General features: G+C 39.2%; 1 pseudogene; it reads right to left on the reverse strand.

Annotated features, from left to right (window-relative positions):
• Nucleotides 1–920: 920 nt before the first annotated feature.
• Nucleotides 921–3,561, reverse strand: LOC114209675 (synaptosomal-associated protein 23 pseudogene; annotated as a pseudogene).
• Between the last annotated feature and the right edge of the window lie 2,872 nt (nucleotides 3,562–6,433).

A 6,433-nucleotide genomic window follows, 5' to 3' on the forward strand; every position in this document is an offset into this window, starting at 1 on the left:
TTTGAATCCAAAGTGTATCTCCTGTGAACAGCATATAGTTGGATCTTATTTTTGTAATCCAGTCTGACAAAATATTTAATCCACTCACATGTAATGTTGCTATTTATATGACTGGATTTATGTATTTTGCCTTTTCTATATGTCATACACCTTTTTCCCCCCTTCTTTTTCTGATTTCTTTTTCAACTGAGTTTTTTTTTTTTTAATTTTTTAAATTTTTTAGGTAGGCTCCATAACCAGCATGGAGCCCAACACAGGACTTGAACTCATGACCCTGAAATCAAGATCTGAGCTGAGATCAAGAGTTGGATGCCTAACCACCTGAGCTAGCTGGGTGCCCCACAACTGAATATTTTCTAGTGTAATATTTTGATTCCTTTTATTAATCATTTTTTGTATTTTTATTTTCTCAGTGGTTATTCTAGGCCTTTACAAGTATATATCTTGTCAGAATCTACTTTAGCTTTATAGTAACTTAACTCCAGTGAAATACAGAAATGTTACTCCTATAAAGCTTTTTTTTTGTTATACATGTTGCATCTCTATATGTTAAAAATGTATCAATACATTGTTGTAATAAATAATTTTCATAATTTTGTGTTTTAAAATAGTTGAAAGAACAAGTATATATTTATAGTTTTGGGGCTTTTTTAGTTATAAAATTTAATTGTAAAGATCAAGCTGTAGTTATTGGTCAAACCAATCCACATTAATAGCTTTGAAGTGTGTAGATGTTCTTAAATAAAGGTGACAAATACCAATCAGATTCTTATAACACTGTTTAGGATCTAAATAAATGTGATTCTGAACATAATTCAATCCACAAGGCTAGTTGAATAATAGTGCAATCATCAATAATTAAACCAAAGGCATAATTTTCCAAATCACTTTTAGTTAAACAGAATAAATTCTAGCTTTTTTAAAGTCTAAAGCTACAGACAACTCAAGGCAATCTATTTTTCTACCTGAGACCAAAACAAATTTCTTATACCCTATCTAAACATGATTCTTGACATTGAGGTAAATCTGAATTCATGTAATATAGTCAAAATTTTCCAAAAAATTTTAAGCCCTGCTTTAGAGAGAAATTCTCATGTTACATATACATATTTTTTTCTTCAAAGACTAATGACAAATGAATGAGGTTAATGGGCATGAAATGGGACCATGATACTACTAATAATGTGAAAATAAAAAGTCATTCATTTATACAAATTGTTCCTCTATGGCACAATATGAAATGGGATCGCTGTCTATGTACATACACAAATCACCAAACATTTAGAAACTAAGCCCACTATGAGAAAAGTCATTCTATTCTTTTGGAGCAGAGGTTGCCAAGTTGTGATGTTTAACAAAAATATTGTGTATAAAAGCTCCAAAACCAAGTATTAGCCTAAATTGGCAATAATTGCAACTTAAATTAAAACTAAACCCAACTAGATCTTTACTGTGGCTACACAACTTTTGCTTTGTGGACTGCAGGTCTTACTGACCTAACAACCTCTTATCTCTTGCCTCTTCTCCTTGTGCTCCCCTTGCCTCGAGCTTCCTTCTTTATGGCTGTCTTTGGCAATGTTTCCAAATCTTGAAAGCAAAAGAATCTGCTACAGTAAACGAAGAGGATGAAAAATACACTATACATGATGTGCAGAAACCAATCTAAGACTATGAACTGAGGGCAAAAAAAAATACGAGAAGGGAGGCAGTAATGTACCCTCAAGGGAAAGAGAACAAGAAAATAGGAGGTCTGTACTCCTGGCCCTTCTTGCACATTATCTCTGATTGAGAAGAGCATGGAACCAAAACGTCAAACTCTGAAAAGGTAACGACTTTGAAGGAGGAGCTAGAGAGGTGAATACACGATAAAGAAGTACAGCCGCAGCTTTAGCTGTCGATGAGTTTCTTTGTTCTGGCACTGGCAACATCAATACGGTCTTTGTCGGTGTCAGCCTTTTCTGTGATCCAGTCTATTTGTCAATGTTGAGCCTCGATCTCCTTGCCCATGTTCAAGGTCATGTTTTTTAGGTTTCCTAGGATACTGCCCACTTGAGTCAGGTTCTCTTTCATCTCATCTTCTCTGGCATCGTCTGTTGTGTTTAATGTATCCACTACTAGCTGTTCCACTGGCTGGTTGTTGAGGCTGATTACCTGTTTGTCACTGGGCCTGGCTGCTTGGATAATACATTGGGAGGAGAGCTGTCTCCACCATCTCCCCATGTTGCCTTGTAGGCCTTACCAGACTCAAAGTTCTTTGTCCTATTACATGGGCAGACGCAAAGGCCACAGCACTTGTTGAGCTCTCTTAAAGTCTTCTCTGCCTCTCTCATGTCTTTATGTGGTCCAGGCCGCCTTCTATGCAGTTTAATGGTTCCCTTTGTTCATCCAGCATAGTGATAGTCTTGACTCCTGCATCCTGAGACTCAAGGGCTAAACCCAGGATTCTCCTTTACTTTCCAGAGACTCATCAGTAATCTAGTGGGCTCTCAGCTGAATTTCTTCTGATGACAGATTATCCATGATGAATTAAAACTTTTGATAAGCACATAAAGTGAAACGTGGATATTAGAGCAGTTCGGGCCACTCCTCTTGCACCAGAGTGGCTCGGACACTCCCAGACCAGACCAGGAGCTGCATCTTCCTAGCGCCTGCTTATTTCTAGTTTTTTAGATTAACCTTTTTACCATTTCACGTTCTCATTTCTTCCTGTGGATTCATTATTGAAATAGAGCTTTGCTTCCACCACCTGCTTCATGGTGTCACAAACACACATTTCTATGTTATAGATAACACCACAATTATATACATACTGTTTTATAGAATTGCTTTTTAAATCAGCTGAAGAAAGAACAGGTCATTACAATGCCTTTTATAATTTCCCACGTAATTACCTTTATTAGCATTCTTTTCATGAGGATTTGAATTACTGTATGGTCTCACTTCCTTTCAGCTTGAAAAAACTTCAGTATTTCTTGTAAGATCAGTTTCTTAGGAATTAATTCTTAAAATCTCGAGAATGTCCTCATTTTGCCTTCATTTCTGAAGGATAGTTTTGTTAGAAGATTCTTGGTTGACAGTTCTTTTTTCCTTTCCAGCACTCTGCATGTTATCAACCCACTGCCCTCCCGTCTCTTCTGTTCTGATAAATCAACCGTTAATGGGGTTTTCTTGTACATGATAAGTAATTGTTTTCAAGACCTTTGTCTTTCAGTATTTTTAGTCTGACATGCATGTGGATGTAGACCATTCTACTTTATTGTAAGAATTTACTGATTTTCTCAGATTAATGTTTCTCACCAGATTTGGTATTTTTAAGCTTAATTAAGAAATCTTCAAACAATTTTTCTGCTTGTTTTCTTTCTCCTCTCCTTTGGGCACTCCCATTACACATATGTTGGTGATTCATATTTCTCTGAAGCTATTCTTCATTCTCTTTTCTCCTGCTCTTCAGATCGTTATTATCTGCATTATTTGGTTCCTTTAAAATACTTTCTGGGGGGCGGAGCAAGATGGTGGAGGAGTAGGAGACCTGAATTTTGTCTGGTCCCAGGAATTCAGCTGGATAGGGATCAAACCATTCTGAACACCTACAAACTCAACAGGAGATCGAAGAAAAGAATAGCAACAACTCTCTGAACAGAAAAGCGACCACTTTCTGGAAGGTAGGATGTGCGGAGAAGTGAATCCGAGGCGATATTCGGGAGGATAGACGGTGGGGAGGGGGCCTCCATCGGCTGCTTCTGGCAAGTGTTAGAGCCACAGAGCACAAAATCGGAACTTTTAGAAGTTGGCTCTGCTGAGGAACGTCGCTCCAGTGGCTAAGCGGGGGGTGGAACCCTCGCTGGGACAGTGTGGTCTCAGGACACTCGGGGTCACAGAAAGACCAGGGTGCCTGAGTGCAGCAGAGCTCCCAGGTATTGGAGCGGGGAAGCTGGCTGCAGAGACGGAGCCAGAGTGGGCTCTCAGCTCAGGGTTGCCATAAACCGTGATCCACGGCACAGTCGGGCCACTGCTCCTCCAGCATGGACCCAACAATCAGCAGATCCGGGGAGACTCTCCTTCCTCCCCTGGGAGGAGTGGCGTGGAGTGCACCGCAGGGATCTGCTGGGTTTGAAGACTCCACATGGGATTGGGTGCCAGAGACAGAAATGCTCGGTCACGGGCCGGGTGAGCTCGGAGTGCAGCCAGAGACTGGGGAGATGGGAGCGATTGACTGCTTTTCTCTGGGGGCTCACTGAGGAGTGGGGACCCGAGTTCTCGGCTCCTCTGGGGCAGAGATTGGGAGGCCGCCATCCTCACCCATCTTCCAAAGCTGCAATCTTCACTCTCATCCTCCAAAGCTGTACCGAAAGCTTGCAGGGAACAAACGCTCCCGAGCAAACCCGAGCAGATTACTTACCCCGATCGGCAAGGGTAGGGCAATTCTGCCTCCCACAGACATTTGAGAACCATGGCAACAGGCCCCTCCCCCAGAAGATCAACAAGAACAGCCAGCTAAGACCAAGATCAATAAGAACCACAGAACTCCAGCACTAGGGGAATCCTGCACATAGAATTCATGGCTTTTTTACCGTGATTCTTTAGTCTTTCAAAGTTAATTTTTTAACTTTTTTTTTTTTGAATTTTTCTTTTTCCCTTTTTCAACCAACATCCTATCAATCCTTTTTAAAAAATATTTATTTTTAATTTTTAGAGTCATATTCTATCCCTTCATAGTAGTTAACCTTACTTTTGGTATATATATATAAGTTCTCTCTTTAAAATTTTGAGACAGTTTCTTCTAACAGATCAAAATATACCCTAAATCTCTAGTGTACGGCTTTGTTCTAGTCTCCTGCCTGATCACATTCTCTCCCTTTCTTTTTAAATCCTCCTTTCTCTTTTCAACCAACTTATCAATTCCTTTTATAAAATTTTATAATTTTAATCTTTACAGTCATATTCCATCCCTTCATCGTATTAACCCTTATTTTTGTACATATATAAGTTTTTCTTTCTTTAAAATTTTGAGAGGCACTTTCTTCTAACAGACCAAAATACGCCCCAAATCTAGTGTGTGGCACTGATCTATGCACCAGCCTGATATTTGATGATATTGTTTTTTGTTTTGTTTCTGTTTGTTTTTATCTTTTTCTTTTTCTTTCTTTCCCTTTCTTTTTCCCCAGTTTCAGGTCTTTTCTGATTTGTTTAGTGTATATTTTCTGGGGACATTGTTATACTGTTAGCATTTTGTTCTCTCATTCATCTAGTCTCCTCTAGACAAAACGACAAGATGGAAAAAATCACCTCAACAGAAAGAACAAGAGGCAGTACCGACTGCCAGGGACCTACTCAATATGGACATCAGCAAGATGTTGGAACTAGAGTACAGAATGATGATTTTAAAGATACTAGCTGGGCTTGAAAAAAGCATGTAAGTTATTAGAGAAACCCTTTCTGGAGAAATAAAAGAACTAAAACCTAACCAAGTTGAAATAAAAAAGGCTATTAATGAGGTGCAATAAAAAATGGAGGCTCTAACTGCTAGGATAAATGAGGCAGAAAAGAGAATTACTGATACAGAAGACCAAACGGTGGAAAATAAGGAAGCTGAGAAAAAGAGAGATAATCAGCTATTGGATCATGAGGGCAGAATTTGAGAGGTAAGTGATACCATAAGATGCAACATTAGAATAACTGGGATCCCAGAAGAAGAAGAAAGAGAGAGAGGGGCAGAAGGTATATTGGAGCAAATTATAGCAGAGAACTTCCCTAATTTGGGGAAGGAAACAGGCATCAAAATCCAGGAGGCACAGAGGAGCCCTCTCAAAATCAATAAAAATAGGTCAACACCCCGACAGCTAATAGTAAAACTTATGAGTCTCAGAGACAAAGAGAAAATCCTGAAAGCTGCTCGGGAGAAGAGATCTGTAACCTACAATGGTAGAAACATTAGATTGGCAACAGACCTATCCACAGAGACCTGGAAGGCCAGAAAGGACTGGTATGACATATGCAGAGCACAAAATGAGAAAAATATGCAGCCAAGAATACTATATCCAGCTAGGCTGTCATTGAAAATAGAGATAAAAAGCTTCCAGGAAAAACAAAAACTAAAGGAATTTGCAAACACAAAACCAGCCCTACAAAAAATATTGAAAGGGGTCCTCTAAGCAAAGAGAGAGCCTAAAAGCAACATAGACCAGAAAGGAACACAGGCAATATACAGTAACAGTCACCTTACAGGCAATACAATGGCACTAAATTCCTATCTTTCAATAGTTACCCTGAATGTAAATGGGCTAAATGTCCCAATCAAAAGACACAGGCTATCAGATTGGAAAAAAAAAAAACAACAAGATCCATTGATATGCTGTCTGCAAGAGACTCATTTTAGACCCAAAGACACCCCCAGATTGAAAGTGAGGGGGTGGAAAACCATTTACCATGCTAA

This window comes from Eumetopias jubatus, unplaced genomic scaffold (genome assembly GCF_037043125.1).
Source record: "Eumetopias jubatus isolate StellerSeaLion01/CBP00866 unplaced genomic scaffold, mEumJub1_p1.0 scaffold_9, whole genome shotgun sequence".
In the NCBI taxonomy this organism is placed as follows: Eukaryota; Metazoa; Chordata; class Mammalia; order Carnivora; family Otariidae; genus Eumetopias; species Eumetopias jubatus.